This window comes from Magallana gigas, chromosome 4 (assembly GCF_963853765.1).
Source record: "Magallana gigas chromosome 4, xbMagGiga1.1, whole genome shotgun sequence".
In the NCBI taxonomy this organism is placed as follows: domain Eukaryota; kingdom Metazoa; phylum Mollusca; class Bivalvia; order Ostreida; family Ostreidae; genus Magallana; species Magallana gigas.
Window position 1 is genome coordinate 48958919 of NC_088856.1, and position 18696 is coordinate 48977614.

The following is an 18696-nucleotide window of genomic DNA, read 5'->3' on the forward strand; positions in this document are numbered from 1 at the left end:
GAATATCCGTTTTGAAATTTAAGTTGCTCACTTCGCTCGAATCAGCAGAAAAATACTTGATTTAGTAAGGAAGCATAAAGGGATCATAGGGATCCGAGAAATGGCGAAAGAAAATGTTTATCATGGGTAAATTAAACAGATAGGAAGCAAGAAAATAGCATCAATACGCAAGAAAGTCAGAGGTTAAGATACGATTATTTATTTCAAGGACAAAATAATTGACAAGCTTTTCTAATTATCAATGGCTGTACTGAAAAAGTACTGTAGAACATCAATAGGTATTTGAATGACATTGGAGATGTTAACCGTGAAAATCGGAATACAGGATATAAGCCTCAACATGCACTGAAATATGAGGACATTCATGATGCAATAACTTTTATTGTCAATTATGCTGCAGCAGTAGGGATGCCACAATCTGAAGCCCCAAGAGGACGGGATGGAGTCCCTTCTATATTCCTTCCATCATCAGACACGAAGAAGGGTATTCACGAGCTGTACCTCGTGATGAGACCCTGACTCTGTGATGAAACAAATATTCGCGCGCGGAAGATGTCCTCTTTCGAAGAAGCTTGGTTAAAATTTGTACCCTATATAAAGTTAAGCAAACCTCGCGATGATGTTTGCCATAGATGCGAATGTCTTAGAAAGCAGGTGATCGATGCTGTGACTGAGGAGGAGAAACTGACCGTGACCGTAATGTTACACAGACATTTAGAAGATACTAGGAGAGGACGAAGTCACTACAGAACTTGCATTGAGAATTCAGTGAAAGAAATGTCGAACTTGGAGGGTTAGAGGTGAACAAACCAATGTTCATTATACCTTTGACTTTGCATAACATTTTAATTTGCCACATCCCTCCCGTCAAATGGGGCCCACTTATTTTGGTCAACTTTGCAGAATGCAACTGTTTGGTGTTAGGCGATGGGGTGTCCAGACAAATGAATTATGTAATTGATGAAGATTAAAGGTTATATGAAACGATTTTTAATGAAAATTTGTTTTATGCGGAAATGTGTCAATAAAGGTATGATAAACAAGAAATTAATTATTCAATAAAAAAATAAAGAAAGGTTAAAGCGTTGCAGGTGGTCAAAGGTACTCGATCCCAAAAATGATTTCCGATATACGCGGCTTATCTCCCTTTGTTTGGGACGTCAAAAAGACCCACTGAGTGTAAACAAGTATTGTGCGTAACGATAGTATATAGCAAAATTTTGCTGCATTTCTTTGAAAATGCCTCAATGTACTGCATTTAACTGCAACATTCGGTCACAGAAGGGTGTGGCAATGTATCTTTTCCCAAAAGATCCAAAATTTAGACGAATTTGGGTACATAATCTTCGACGAGATGGGTTTGTAGCTACGAAGACTTCAAGGTTATGTGCGAGACATTTCACCGATTACAAGTTTTCAATACACCCATCTGTGGCAAAAAAATGTGGATACAAAATAATTGACCTGAAGCCATTTTGTATATATATATATATATATATATATATATATATATATATATATATATATATATATATATATATATATATATATATATATATTTCTGCATATTCATAGAATTTGGTTTTATTGAAAATTGATGAAAAATTTAATAAAAACGTGACCATCAAACATTATAATTTTGTGAATTTCAGATGTGTAATGCAATAGACAAATCGCCTACACAATTTCCAAAACCAAGTGCTATGGGGAAATCACAGACTTCTGTCATGGGTGCTAGTCTTGCAGATCCATGCCTGTCAAACAAACACGATTTCAGCATGAGAGGTACAATGGAAAGGGGGACTGTTGCATCAAATATGTGTGTTTTTCGTGTAAACTACCGGTACATATTTTTGTTGCCGAATTTTCTATTTTTATAAATTTTCTGATAGAGTCTGCGACAACACTGAACTGTGATTCAAATGTCACCCAAACGTTCCATGCATTCACCCAAACTTCTAACGTAAGTTTTTTTAAAATCAAATATTCATTTCTTATAAATATTTTGATTAAAAACAAATGTACTATCAACTAAACTGAAGCAGTCATGCATATGACCAACTCTATTTCTATTATTTAATTTGAATATCGATATGCAGGAGAGCCAAAACATCAGTATTCAGGCATCTCCCCAAACAAGAGAAATTGGGATACAAGTTGATTTATATGCCAGTGATAGGGACACAGTAGAAACAGAAGAAGAACCGGATGACAATTTGGTGGACTCTGATTCCAAAATGGACGACTCGGACATAGAGTGGAGCCTGCCGAATGAGGAAGATGATGAAGAGATGAAGCCAAAGAATGTAAGCAGTATAAGTGGTGACACCAAATTCATTGTTTATAAAAGCAGCCTGGAGCAGCTCCTTCCCTCCCAATGCTTGCTCTGTGGAAACCCCAAGCAGGAAACTGACTTTGAATGGCGTGTGTTGGGCACTGTTGTGCACATCCAGTCCACATGCAACAGATGCCATTGCCTTTGGGAATGGGCCAGTCAACCATTTACAGGAATGATGCCATGGGGTAATTTGGTTTTTGCTGCCGCAATCCTGTTTAGTGGCGCAAGTCCACTCAAAGCCATAAACACATTAAAGTTTGCTGGAATTCAGTGTTTCAGTAACAGGACATATTTTTCCCTGCAGCAACTCTACCTAGTCCCAGCTGTTGAAAAGGTGAGTTGAAATGTTTATAAAAAAAAAAAAGGACAGAAAAAATACTGTATGAAATTCTTATTTTTACGAGTACTTAATTCCGCGAGTCCGTTGTTTTGTATTAAATCGCAAGAACATAAAATCGAATTAACCAATGTTGGTTATAATTTTCTATAGTTCAAAACTATCAGAAAAATAAAATTAAGCGAGACTTTAAAATCTGCGAGGGTTGCTTCTTACGATTTTACGCGGAAATTGATTTCTCGCGTTTAATTATGAATCTACAGTATATGCATCAAAATTGTTTCATTGAAATTAATGAAAATGCATTTAAGAATATAACAGGAAATTTCTATTAAACATATGAAATGTCGAATATCGAAGAAATTCAATCCATCATAGTTTCATGGTTTAATTATGCATTTTATTCACAGGTATGGCAGAAAAATAAGCAGGAAATGTTCGATTCTCTTAGAGACAGAGGGCTTCCGGTAAAGTTAGGGGTGACGCAAGATGCTGTTCACCGGGCCATACAGCGAAGTTTGGGTCGTACTCCCTCATGAACCTGGACACATCAATAGTGCTAGATGTTCAGCTGGTCCAGGTATTTTCTTTGTCGTTAAAAGCCGCTATCATGTTTTATATCAAACATTAACAAGTAATAATGTATGATTAATTAAACAGTTTTACTGCATTGTGTAGCATTTGTTAGATTTGTACTTCTGTAGTTTAATAATTAAAATTGTTGATTGTATTTACTCAGAGCAATGAAGTACACAGTTCTTATCATATGGAACTGGAGGGGTTGAAGAGAAGTTTGGCACGACTGGAGGAGGAAGACATCGACACCTCACATCTTGTGACTGATCGACACAGTCAAGTGAAATGCTATATGAAAAGAGATCAGCCGCATATCGTCCACCTGTTTGATGTTTGGCATGTTGCGAAAGGTATTACAGTCGTAAATTTATTTTCATTTAATGTCGTATTATATATAAATATATATTTCATTCTGTAACATTTTTAATTTCTTTTTATTTCTAAGGTGTGTACAGGAAGCTACACGCAACATCAAAAAACGCTCATGCGATGTAGTTGGTGAATGGTCTCACTCCATCAGCAACCATTTATACTGGTGTGCTGCATCCAGCAACGGTAATGGTGATCTGATATCACAGAAATGGCTTTCCATTCTTAACAACGTCGTAGATGTTCACGAGGGACATGGCGACCTTTATCCCAGATGTTTACATGGACCTCTAGATGATAGGGATTGGTTAAAGCAAGGTACTACTCAGAATATAACTAATGTTGCATATTGCAAACGCTATGATCTATATTTGCACATACGGTTTAACGTTTACTATGTTTGTTTAATTTTAAATAGGTTCCAAAGCATATGTGGAATTGGAGGCGGTTGTTAAGGGGAAACTATTAGTTAACGACATTCAAAAACTCTCCCATATTGGCCAGACATTCAGCCTGGAATTCTTCCATAAAGTAGTTTGCGCTTTTGCACCTAAAGCTGTGCATTTCTTCTTTAAACAGATGCAGGCTAGGTAAATATACCATAAAATATAACGATAAAATTGAAATAGCTATTTTTCTCAGATACAAATTTTAAAAAAAAATCATCTATCCCAATTATTTATTCGTGAATGTGCATTTGTAACATCCGATTTAATATTTTAAAAAAAATGTTTCAGATTATTCCTTGCAGCTATGCATTTTAACGAAAATAGCTCAAGACAGCAGAGCATGACAAAAGATGGGAATAAGCAATACGCCGTTTCATATCCCAAAGGAAGAGGTGGAGAAGGTGTAGCCAAAGAAGTGAAAGTTGATAAAACCTTCAGTAAGTTTTAACAAAAAGTAAATACTTTTCAAATATTTATTTTTTCACAATTTAACGCAATCCTTCTGCATATTTTAGATTACATTGCTGATCTTATGGACGCCTTGGTGGAATTGCGGGAGCTAAACGACAGCTACACTAAAGCAAGGGATGCCATTGACCGCCATGTGCAAGTCCCTCCCCCTATTGCACAGAGCACCCCGAAACCACCGAAGGACGTTACAATTCAGAGACACACAACACGTTTTAATTAAAACTTAAGGCTAAATCAATTTATTTTCATATCGTGTTATTTTTATAATGTACAACATTCTTAATAATAATTTTAAATGAGTCGCCGAATATTGTACGTTAGCGAGGTTCCCCGGGATACCGAAATCCGCAATATTGTTGGCTTGAAAATTTTTGTCTTATAGCTGTCACTACACAAGCTGGCAGTATGCGTCGGTTGTGTCTTCCTAAGCGCCGCCAAATAAATCTTGCAAACCGACGATATGCTAAATGTCGATACAGCCTAAAAACAAAGTCATAAACTGGTATTGGTCTATGTTATGAAACAAACCATTTTTTTTTCAATTGCATGGAGCATTGTTTTTGAAAGGAGAAACAGACCTACAACAACATCATGACACTGAGAAAAAGAAAACAAACAGAAAACAAGTTAATATAATTCCTATATGTTTCTTTCGTAGGGCAAATGGATTTTAATAAACTTCAATTAAATATTTTTTACAGATCCCCCAAAAGTGGATGACCAGCTTGCTTGATAATTGAAATTTTAATGTAACCACCCCCCCCCCCCCCCCCCCCCCCGGGCCCCTCCCTTTCATCGTTGCTACAATGTGTGCAGGTTGTAAAAAATGCATTTTGTGAATTTTGAAATTTCGTTACTAACACTTATTTCACGGTACCAGTTTTTTTTTAATATTCTTTGGATCAGTTTACTTTAGTATGTTGTAAATCTTACTCATAGATTGGCTCATCGTTTCCCAGGGGTCCATTGTTTTGGATATATTCATAGTAGGAGACATCTAGGACGTAGTGATTCAGGCAATTCACTGCAAAGCTAGGATGCTGGATAATACAGTTACATGCTATTTCTTCCATTCGACTGCATACTTCAGCGATGTCGTGACAGCATTTACATTCTATAGCTGTGTCCATAATCACACAGTTGCCACATTTACACCTATATACATTGATTAATTAATTATTATTAATTATTTATGTTTATTTGTATTGGAAAGTGCAAACATAAGAACAGTAGGTCTTGATATTTTATTTGCGTTATACTTAACCAGTTAGTATCTGTGGGCAAAAGAATTTGACCCATAGGCTGTTCAAGATCATCTTCATCTTCCGATGAAGAACCAAAGTCATCCGTGTGTTGGGCGTTATTTCTGACTGGTTCGAACTGATACGGCTGTACCACGAAATCGGGTAGATCGTCAGCAAATAAAGATTCCTCCATGTCAATGGTATTGAGCAGATTTTGATCAATAAAATAGCGTAAAATCACTCTATTTTCATAACATTGTTTACATCAGTGGGTCTTTGTGACGTCATAATCAAGAACGATACGCGAGTAACAATTTTTTTAATTGAACAAGTTTACACCATTATTACATACTAAAGCGACTGAAAAAAAAAATTTCTTTACGTATTTTAGTTTAAATATGAATCGATCTTTATGTTTTTGAAGTAAAATACCACTGTTAAAAATCGTTTCATATGACCTTTAAACTATAGGAAGATAATATTAGTCAGAAAGATACTGTTTAAGGTATTCAAAGTATAATGAAGGGATATTGAACAATTTTGAATCGTTTAAAACCAGTTAAATATGTACTGCTAAAAAACAATGAAAGTGAAATGAACCAAATTCACATGACTGACAGCATATAAGAAGCTGGTCATTTTGCACCTTAAAATTTTTTAAAGAGTTATCTCCCCTTGTTGAAAAAAAGAAAATTTTAATTTCGTCAGAATATTAATATCTGCAGTAAATGATTCATTTTAATTCATATTTTAATAAAGAGAAAGTTTATGCATGTATTAACCAAGAGAGTTTTACAAATTTTAAGTTACTTTTTACAATATCGCATTAAAACATACGTTGCCCATAGACTTCAATACAAAATTCAAGGTGTAATTAGTTGGACCATAATTAATATTTTGAAAATTCCTTTGGTGGAGTATTTTCATTTGATAACACCTTCAAAATGACACCATGATTAGGAATATCGGACCATACATTTCTTAGGTACAAAATGTGGTCGTTATACATCAAATACCTTAAAAATTTATTAGACGTTTTGCTTTGAGTAAACAATGAATCATATATTTTTTCAAGGACATGACAATACAAGGAATGGTACAGGTAATGCACGATATCATTACTGACTACATACTTTCCCCGTTTATTCAATACACATCGAACCCGATAACAAACCCGAACATTAAAAAATTATAATTTAAAAAATTAATTTTCTCGAAAATATGTTAACCAGACGCTACAAAAGTGCAAACTCGATCTTTAGTTTGACATTTTGAAGCTGTTCAGCAAATATTATATTATTCCTCAAACGCATAAAGTAAAAGAGGGTGGAAAACTGAAGTGGGACGGACAGACAGACAGACGGATCATCTAGCTTAAAATCAATGAATGAATTCAAAAATATATGTGCAGCAATTCAAAGGTATTTGTATCAGATGTTATGTGAATCTGACTTTAGGTATGATTAAACTCTATTTAATACATAAATGACTATCTGAAATTAGCCTAATTCATGCATGAACTTTTTCATGAATAATGAGCTAAAAATAGAAATGGTCTTAAGGTGGCTCTATACACCACTTTTTGATGACGCAGTACGCAAAAAAGTAAATCTGGAAGCATGCAATTCCGGCACTGGTTGTTTTAAACTGAGGCGAATAGTATGGGGACCGCTCTTTTGAGAAATTTGTTAAATGAAAAGATTTAATTTGATAATTGGAAAATTCATTACTTACAGGTAATGTGGTATGTAACACCTTCACGTTGTGTGGAATTATTTATCGAAATAAACAATAAAATCAAGTATAATTTTATAAATAGTTTCTTTCCCTTCACCAATATCTTGCATCGTAGCGCAGAGGGTTAGTGCGTTCACTACAAATCCTAGAGTCATGAGTTCGAATCCCGATGAGAACAATACATTTTTTAACTTTCCAAAATTTTATAAAACGTATTTTTTGGTTGAATACTGTGAAAGAAAATTCTAAACTGGTAAAAATATTTCAATTGTAATATACTTTAATGAACATTAATATCGACACCTTAAGGGGATGAGAAGGTTGCTTTGAATTTCTCTCAGGTTGGGATACATACATGTAAATCCTATTAGCCTAGTTAATTTTCCCCTTAGTTTTGCATTAAAGCGAATATATTCACTTATACAGGGCGAGGCCTATAATGAAATATGTATGTATTTATCATTCCAACGTTATATTTAGGAAATTTTCTTCAACTCAGAAATAAAAAGTCCCCAAGGTGTTTGGGTCTTGGGACTTAGGAACGACAATCCTTACCTGAGGAACTTTCATACCAAATAAAATTTAAAATATGTTTTGTGTTTATTTGAGATGACTTTCATTCAATTTTTTATGTCACATTTATTAAAATACATTTTCTTATAACATCAAGCAACTTTTTCAGATGATTTGTCAACAGAGGAAGAAAATGTGAAAAATTATGTTTTGGGGAAATACAAAATAAAATTGCAATAATAACATTTTTGAATGTAAAAAAGTGTTATATCTTTTTTCATGTGTCCAAAGGAAATATCCATCATATGACAAAAAAATTTCTCTCAATTTGTTACTAGCTGTCTTTTTAAAAAATATTTTACAAAAACACGAAAAAACATTAAACAATTCTTTAAAAATACCTATAGTATCCCTATCATCATTTTAATATTTGATAAATATATGTTTTGTGGTCTTCTATTGAAAATTGGAATAAACTGTGGGTGTATAGAGCCACCTTAAATGTGGGATTTCAGCGGTGCAGATATATTTGACCATGAAAATTTGATAAAATAGACAATATACTTTAGATATATCCAGATAAACTATGAGAATTAATCTACACCCTTCATTATAAAATTTCGATTTTGCATGGTTCTATCGTAGACTGCCTCTTAATGTAAATGATTGAGGTCTTAAGTTTGTTTTTGTACTATATTTGATAATCAAACCTTGAAATCAAAAGAATTACAAATTCGCCCCTTTATATTAAAGTATATTTACTGGTAATCAAAATAACAAACTCCAGAACGCATTATTATATATATGCCATGATGAATTTATTCATTTACATATCGTTTGCACCAAAGAAAGCATAAGGTAAGCGAAACAATACATAACATTTGACACATTTCACATCTGATGCATAAAATTTGAATTTTACAACTCCTCATTTTCACTTTAAATCCCCTTTCAACTGTCATTTGAAGGCAGATGATTATTTCTCTTAACAAGTTCTTTGATCTCCTTGGCATTTGGATGCAGTTCCAACAGTTGTCTTTCTATGTTAAATGCCACAGACACAGGCAAATAGAACTGGTGCTGGTAAAATTCAAAGGAAATTCCCAGTTCTTCCAATGCAGATTTGTTTACTGAAGAGGGAATTTCCTTGAAAAATATACTGAGAGGTTTTGTCTTACTGACTTTCACTTTCTTCTCAGCTCCTAAACCATTCCTAATCAGGGTCTCAATGACATCTGATACCACCGAACTTTTCACAGTTGTTCCCCTTAATCTAGTTCTGCTTGCCAGGCGAATGGGGTATGCACATCCAGCGTCGAGAAGAATTCTTTTTAAAATCTCTGTTTTCATATCGACGACTGGCTTCAAAACTTCTTGGGCCATGAACATGGAGGATTCATTTGTTACATCTAAAATCACTTCATTCTGCCTCATTAAGTGATCAAGAAGTTGTTTGTTATGGTGTCCAAAGAAATTTCCACTGGAATGGAAATCTGCCCTTCCATGCGCCCAAGGATCTGTTCCAAAACAGATGAAAATAGGTGTAAAGAGAGAGAGCCAACCAAGTTGATCAATAAACTTGGTTCCGATTGGAGATTTGATAGGCTCTCTTTCATCGTCACTATCATCCTCATCACCACTTTCTACAATAATAGCTTCTGCAATCTCTGCTACACCTATCCTCACTCTGTCTTCAATGTCATTGAAGAAATCTTGTGCTTCTGGCGAGAATCTATAGACTATGAAGGAGGCCGTGCTATGGGCTCTGTAAACACTGGATTGAGGGAGTGGAGTAGAAAGGAAGACCTGATTGAATTGTGTGCCTCTCTAATCTTTCTGAGAAATAATGCATGAAATTTCAAATGAGACTACAATTGTATCACAATAAGCATAAAATAATGATTATTAGTTTCTTCAATTTAAAAAAGGTGGAGTCTTTGTTCAAAATGCAGTTAACTAATTCATAATTAGAGTTAACAGTACATAGAGTTTGGTTGAACAATAATTTATATAATTTAACATTTAAGTACAACTGAATTAAATCTATAGAAAGGGGAAAAAAATTAAAGATTTCTTCATTCATTTGACTCTATATATCTACCGGTATTTCTAGCCATAGAAATAAACATGAATGGAAACATATTTATTTCAAAAATTAATAATGGGAAATGTTTTAAACATTAAACTTTGAATGGACAAATAATGTAAATTAAATGTTTTGTCAATTCAAAGTTCTCAGTACACCTCACACTTCTTTCAAAGTATAACTATTATCCAGATACTGGGTACATACTTTCCATTGTAGATGTAGCCAGGTAGCAACCAAAACGAGAAACGGTCAAAAAATCCCCATCATCCTATCAGGTTGGATGAAACCTCCAATGCAGAGTCCTGACTTCTGAAGCTCAATATGTGCTTTGCTGGTAAAAGCTATGTTGTAACCCCTTCCTCCCCACAAGGTTAACAGGAGTTGTCTCTCACCTGAAAAGAATAATTTCAAAAAAGGAAATAAAAATGATTGTATCTTAATTGAAATATCCTTTGAAATTATTTGATCCTTTTATGTATTTGGATATGATTACCAAAAGTGCCAGTCTCCAAATAATTTCTGTAAATGGCTTTTGTTTACCTGATGTGTCTGTCAGACTCCTTCGCAACATTCCTGTTAGAAACTGGGGCACTTCATCTGCACATATTATGCCCCTTCCATCCAAGTTCTTTGAACTTTGAGGAGTGCAGCTTTACTACATTCTGCCACATGTATGGATTTGCCTTCTTCCATGCTCACAGCATTAAGTGTCATGCCCATGGCAACATCAAATGCAGAGGACTTCCCACATCCTGGTTCTGCAACACCTCTAATCCAAATACATAAAACATGTTAAATATGCAAAGAGAAATTCACATTATTGAAGCTACAGCTCTGTTCTGGCCATAACCTTCGAATACACTCTCCTAGCAGTAAAAAGCCAGCACACTAACCACTTGGCCATCTACATAATCTAGGCAAGACATAAATGATGCTGAACAAAACCTATAGCGCTATGCACTTCATCATTTTTGAGATTGAAGAGATATGCAGCTAATTGGCATTCTAATAGTATTGTAATGATACATATATACACATAATATTTTCATCAATAATTGAGTATCTCATATCTTTCATATATTAATTGGATCAGATTTGTGTATTAATTGATAGAACCTCGAACTCAGGAGCTCCACTTAAGGTATCCGATCCATACTAAGACCTAATTTTTCTAACCTTGAATATCCATAAATTTAACAAATACTTATAGTTTGAATTGTTGTTTAGTTATGATTTCAATAGAGTATGAAGATGAACCCATGTAGTGACAATTAAAGAAATATCTAAGTCAAATTTAGAAGGAAAAAAAACCTTGCTTTACTGATGGCTTCAAATGCCAGTACATAATTAAGACAACAGTAAATTTAAAAATGGTTACAAAATTTTGGACTCATCATATTTTAATGCAAATAAAAAAAGTATTAAGAAAAGGCCATGAACAGTGCATGTCTGCATAAAAGACAAAATCATATAGAGTGAATTTATGTCAGCTTTAAATGAAGACAAAAATAATCTAGCTAAACTTCATTCATATCTTGCTACACAGATCGGGCATATAAAACCCTCTATTGGCGCCTCTGTGATGTGTACACGCGAAATATGGCACCATCTACCACAAACAGCACATCCTATCCAGGCTTCTCTCTGCCCTGGTCTCCTACATCCTTCCATATCACAGTGTCCTCTGTGCTGGTGGCACCCTGCTTGCCTCCAGTAGTTGGTTAAGGACATACAATCTCATGTTCATGGCACAGTCTTTATTTAATGCTTCCAAACTACTGCCACAAGCAAGGGCCATAGCGTTCTAGAAAAAAAAGCACATCCTGAAATAGATTTCATGTATCTGTTTCCTTTCAATAAATCTTATCAATGATCAATACAGGCAATTTAAAAACAACAGAAGTGGTTCAAGTAACCTTATCAAAACGTATGATATTAATTTAAAGCATTGAAGAGTAAAAAGACTTTACAGAGAGAAAATTTTCAAAATATTATGAACTAAGCAGTATTTAAATAATGAAGATTGCATTAAGGTCTATGGAGACAAGCACATTTTTTCAAATAAAATTAAAAGTAAGAATATCAATAAATGCTATGGTGAAAAGATGCATTTAATCATTAGGATCACAAAAACTATTGAAATTATATTATACATACTATAGATTTTTGATAATTGATTTTATAGATTAAAAGCAAAGGGGGACAACTCTTCAGGAACAGGAAAAGGTTATGTATTAGGACACGTCCTGCTCTTACATACTGATACTTAAACATGAATATTATGTCCATGTATACTGAGTATAATTAATCCTACACATAAATGTTTCATTGAAGCTGGGGCTATTATGGATCGGATACCTTAAAATGAGTCAAGTGGTATTTTTAAGTTGTTTGTTTTATTGATAAATTTAATTGCCAAATAAAGTTGATTAACGATCTCCGATCCACAGCAAAGCGAGATAACTCGTTCTCATATTCGGAAATAGTTTATTCGTACCATGAAGTCCGGCATTTATATTTTTTGGAAATCTTTTGTCAAAGAAGGAGAATATGTTACTAGTAAACAATCCAACATGGAGGGAAACTGTCAACGAAAGGTCGGTTCAAAAAAGGGTTTACTAGTTTTTCCACTGGCTGTGACATAAATAACAGCATTGATGTGAATAATAATGAAACAAGATATCTGTGAGCCAATGCTCACTAGTGATACCCCCGCTCTGATGTGAATATGCGAAATAAGCAAAGTCGACATTTAAAAGAAAGCTGGCATCCGATTGGTACAGAAATATATCCCACAATATGGCATGCCTAAACAAATAGTGTGTTAAAATTTCAAGCATCTGCGATAAAAAGCTGCTGAGAAATCTTTTAGGAAAATTTGTTTGAAAATTTTGGCTAAAATAAACAAAGTACTCATTTAACAGGAAGTTGACATCCGATTGGTACAAAAATATATCCCACCATATGGTATGCCTTTACAAACACTGTGTAAAAATTTCAAGCATCTGCGATAAATAGCTGCTGAGAAATCTTTGACGAAAATTTGTTTGAAAATTTTGGCTAAAAATAAACAAAGTCATTATTTAACAGGAAGTTGACGTCCGATTGATACAAAAATATATCCCACAATATGGCATGCCTAATCAAATAGTGTGTTAAAATTTCAAGCATCTGCGATAAACAGTTGCTGAGAAATCTTTGACGGAAATTTGTTTGAAAATTTTGGCTAAAGATAAACAAACTACTCATTAAACAGGAAGTTGACGTCTGATTGGTACAAAAATATATCCCACAATATAGCAGGCCTGTATAAATACTGTGTAAAAATTTCAAGCATCTGCGATAAACAGTTGCTGAGAATTCTTTGACAAAAAATTGTTTGAACATTTTTGCTAAAAATAAACAAAGTCGTCATTTAACAGGAAGTTGACGTCTGATTGATACAAAAATATATCCCACAATATGGCATGCCTATAAAAATACTGTGTAAAAATTTCAAGCATCTGCGATAAACAGTTGCTGAGAATTCTTTGACAAAAATGTGTTTGAAAATTTTTGCTAAAATAATAAAGTCATCATTTAACAGGAAGTTGACGTCCGATTGGTACAAAAATATATCCCACGATATGGCATGCCTATACAAATATTGTGTAAAAATTTCAAGCATCTGCGATAAATAGTTGCTGAGAAATCTTTGACGAAAATTTGTTTGAAAGTTTTGGTTAAAAAATAAGTAAAGTCGTCATTTAACAGGAAGTTGACGTCCGATTGGTACAACAATATATCCCACGATATGGCATGCCTTAACAAACATTGTGTAATAATTTCAAGCATCTGCGATAAATAGTTGCTGAGAAATCTTTGACGAAAATTTGTTTGAAAATTTTGGTTAAAAAATAAGTAAAGTCGTCATTTAACAGGAAGTTGACGTCTGATTGATACAAAAATATATCCCACAATATGGCATGCCTATAAAAATACTGTGTAAAAATTTCAAGCATCTGCGATAAACAGTTGCTGAGAATTCTTTGACAAAAATGTGTTTGAAAATTTTTGCTAAAATAATAAAGTCATCATTTAACAGGAAGTTGACGTCCGATTGGTACAAAAATATATCCCACGATATGGCATGCCTATACAAATATTGTGTAAAAATTTCAAGCATCTGCGATAAATAGTTGCTGAGAAATCTTTGACGAAAATTTGTTTGAAAGTTTTGGTTAAAAAATAAGTAAAGTCGTCATTTAACAGGAAGTTGACGTCCGATTGGTACAACAATATATCCCACGATATGGCATGCCTTAACAAACATTGTGTAATAATTTCAAGCATCTGCGATAAATAGTTGCTGAGAAATCTTTGACGAAAATTTGTTTGAAAATTTTGGTTAAAAAATAAGTAAAGTCGTCATTTAACAGGAAGTTGACGTCCGATTGGTACAAAAATATATCCCACGATATGGCATGCCTTAACAAACACTGTGTAAAAATTTCAAGCATCTGCGATAAATAGTTGCTGAGATAAATGCGACAGAAATTTTTGTTACGGACGGACAGACAGACAGACAGACGGACGGACGGACAGACAGACACACAAGGGTAAAACAGTATACCCCCTCTCCTTCGGAGCGGGGGTATAATAATTAAGACATTCGTAGATGATGTAAATTCTGGATTGGAGTTGGATCACTGTGAAAATGATAGCGAAGAACTTTCTCGATCGACATATACCAATATTTTTGATGGACGAAGGATCGTAGAGTTTTCAGTTTTGGTTGATCATCTAGAGCGAGGATGTGTTGTGTGCCATAAACCACTAAATTTAGCAAAGTTTGTAAAAGAAAAACAGTGTGGTCTTGCGAGCTTATTGTACATAAAGTGTACCTGCTGCAAGGAGTTGACTTGTACCAACAGGGAAGAGACACAACATTGATGCAAATGGCCAAGGTCCTTTTGATGTGAATACTAAACTTGGCGTTGGTATGTATATGAAAGTATATGATAGTGTTGTTCTATGCAGAACAATGAGAAATGCTCTGATATACCATTGCAAGACTGCATTATTGGATTCTGTGATACTCTTCCTATGTTGAAGAATCATGCATCTTGTAATACCACAAATTCAACTCCTCGTGCTAGAAATTCTAGGCTGTACGTTCGAGGCACATGATGCACTTGAAGACTGTACATATCTACAGAAACTTGTCGAACATCACAGTACAGATTCCTGTTATTTGAACTATACTTTCAGTATGGATTATATGATGCAAGTTGTACTCCAGATGGAAGACTCTAAATCTAACTTGCAAACTTTGATGCCCTTGCTAACAAACAAAACAGTGTCTGAGAGCATGGTGAAAAGGATGTCTCTCTCTGGTCTTTCAATGTATCATCTGCAGTTAGCGTACCAAAGAGAAGACTTTGATGGTATACAAAGTGTACTGAGTGAATGTTTTCATGGAAAACCAAGAGTAACAAAGCGCAGGAACATTATTACATGTGTTGCTGACTTTTTGAAAGAAAGATAACTCTTTCTCATACATGATGTAAAGACATTTTCTTTTATTTCAATGATTATAATACTGGATACAGCACATTTTTATTTATTTATTTTCCATCTACATATCTACTGAATGTTTTTATGTGCAGCAGTCAAGTGTAATCAAACTCTACTGAATACAAATTAGCAAAACCTTGAAGTCACTTCTTTTTCCTTATATAAATCTTTATGGGTGATAATGCATTATCTTTGAAAAACGCATGGAAACAATACATATAAATGCTTAATTTATGATTATAATCATTAGTATGAGACTGTAAAATGTCATTTGCTTTAAATTTTTGGTACCTGAGGATCGGAGAACCTTAAGGATTAACTTAACTAAAAGAACTAATGAAAGACTTACCAATCATGAAGGGATTTCCGGATATAACATAGTCACTGTATGGTTTTAACTGCAGTCCTGCCTTTGTCCCCATACATGCAGCAGTGGTTGGAAGGGCGGCTGCCATTATCATCTCTGGAGAGGTGTTCCTGGACTTTGTCATTAGTTTTAAAAAGTTAGCCACGGTGGCCGAAAGAAATTTAGAAACCTGAAACTTTATTCGTGCCGCTATTCCAAAATTGAAACGATTTTTCTGAAGCTGACTCCCTGTTTTCCTTCTTTTACAAGGAGATGCCATCTCATTAAAGAATTGAAAGGCTTGATATAGTTTAGGTTTGCACACACACTAGAATTATGAACACTAATGAACAATGCATTCACATATATACAGATCATCCAATCGCAAGTTTTGGATGTTTATAAATTTTATTGCTTAAAATGCTCATTGAATGGACAATAGTTTCTTCCCACTCATGTTCACCCTCCCTCTTTACCAAATTTGATACTGGCAAAATAATTTATGAGCCTTATTAATGTAGCTGTTCATTGAATTGATAATAGTAATTACCCCATGTTGTTAATTTCTATTCAATATGGTGTCTCCCTAGAAGGTAATCTTTTGTCTGGAACTGATAACAGCTAATGAATGAAAAACTTTTAAAACTGTTTTGGTACTTTAAACTTTTTACGGAAGAAGCGAAATGATAAAACAATATTTTATGTCGTTAATACTGCTATCAACCTCTATGCTTCTCGTAAAATATTTGTTCCAATCATTATTTCAAATTATTTTGGTTATTTAAACCTTCTATGGAATAAGCGAAATGATGCAACCAAATTCAATGTCGTTAAGGAATGCTGTCGACCTCTATGCTTTTCTTTTTGGAGTAAACCCAAAAATACAATGGAGAAATGCTTTAATTCTATGTTGTTTTATATCCATGATAAGGGAAATACTTAGTCTTTATCTTGATTTATGCTTAGCGTAAATTCTGTTTCCACAGTTTATTTCATTGAAAATCAGCCTGCATGACTGACCTCTATGCTCTACTCTCTCTCTCTCTTTCTCTACTCTCTCTCTCTCTCTCTTTCTCTCTCTCTCTAAGATGTAAAGTTTTTGTCCCTATCCTGACTTCAGAACTGTTTCAGTAGTTTTACATACCAGTCTCTGATTTAAGTATTCATTCTTTAAAAAAAATTACACTTTGATATTATTACATAATGCATGTAGTGATGATTGTTAGATGTTTCAAATCATCACATCAAGTCTGCATTGTGGCCAACTACAGTTTGAATTTTTCACCAAACAATAATACTTGAAAGGAATGTCTCAAACAGTTTTGTAATAAAAAAAATTACTTCTTTATTGAGAACAATGAGAATTGGAGTTTTTTCTGAAACAAGAAAAATAAATAAAGGGAGAGGGATATAAAAAAAGAGGCCTTATTAGAGAAAAGCATTACTGTATGATATGCAAATAATAAAGCATTCCTGATAAAATGAAAACTAAATAATAAAGTAATTTTTGATAGATCTATTGCTAAATAATTATGATTAGCTAGAATCTTTGTAAATTCATGCAAATACGGAGATAAATGTAGATTGTTACCTTCTTTCACGATTAAGGTATATTCGAGGTCTTCCATCCAACCATTCATACCATCTCATTGACACGTTCCATGCATAGAGGGAGTAGTTTCTACCAATGCATAAAATCTTTGCATGTGCCTTATTGCAGAGTCATTTTTTACAAGACTTAGTAATTGGATCCATTCTATCAAAACCTAAGGATTTAAGCAATTCACATAAGAAAAAGCACAAATCAAAGTTCTATCTAGTGGCCCAGTGTCTGTGTCCAAAATAAGCGTCCGATAGTAAGAGGCCACAAATGGGCAGGACCAATAATGTCCTGAATGTCCATCCAAAGCTTGTAAATCTGAGTATTTCTTGATTCCATTTTGAGGATATGAGTAGTTCAAATTACATAGTACACGTTGTAGTTGACTCTGATTTCCAAGACCAAGAGTACAGAGAAACATACTGGGAAATATTGACAGTTTGTGTTAAATCCTCTATCCTATAAAAATTTTATATTTCATTTTAGTGACAATGTGTGTTCTTTTCTTATTAACATGAAATATTCCAAAATATACATGTAGACCATACATGAAACATACAGTAGCATATAAATTGCCGATTTCCTGTAATAAAAAAAAATATGCATCGACCACAGGACCCCATCTAATTTATTGTGTTTTCTTTTTCTTCTTTTAACATCCTCTTGAGGGTTGATGGCTTTAATTATAACAATGTACATTCTGCAACCCCCCCCCCCTCCCCCCCCCATGGAGAACCATATGGCTATTTAGCAACATGAGGGGTTCTATCCATCTACCTGTGGTGATCAACCATGATCACAGTAATAAAATAGCTTTTAACATCAAACAGTTTATTTATTTTCAAAGTGGTGTCAATTATGAACATATGCTATTCCTTTTGGTTGCTTACAATAATAAAATAGAGGTGTTTCATGCTATAACATTTCATATTTGTTTATTAATGATATCTACTCCACTTGAATATTTACTATACTCCAAATTAATGTACTTCATATAAACGAGGAAATTCTTACTTTAATTTCATGATATTAATTGTTGTTAACAAATACAGGTCTTTATTTTCTATTGCC

The 18696-nt window shown here is 33.9% G+C and overlaps 1 long non-coding RNA gene and 1 pseudogene across 1 annotated transcript; one reads left to right on the plus strand and one right to left on the minus strand.

Moving 5' to 3' along the window:
• Positions 1 to 2093: 2093 nt before the first annotated feature.
• Positions 2094 to 5302, plus strand: LOC117683470 (uncharacterized; annotated as a pseudogene).
• Positions 5303 to 9803: 4501 nt separating this feature from the next.
• LOC105324202 (uncharacterized) lies at positions 9804 to 11936 on the minus strand. Its single transcript, XR_010713328.1, has 3 exons — positions 10664 to 11936; positions 10328 to 10515; positions 9804 to 9870 (listed from the first exon to the last, which is right to left on the minus strand). It is a non-coding gene; the product is annotated as an uncharacterized lncRNA (long non-coding RNA).
• Between the last annotated feature and the right edge of the window lie 6760 nt (positions 11937 to 18696).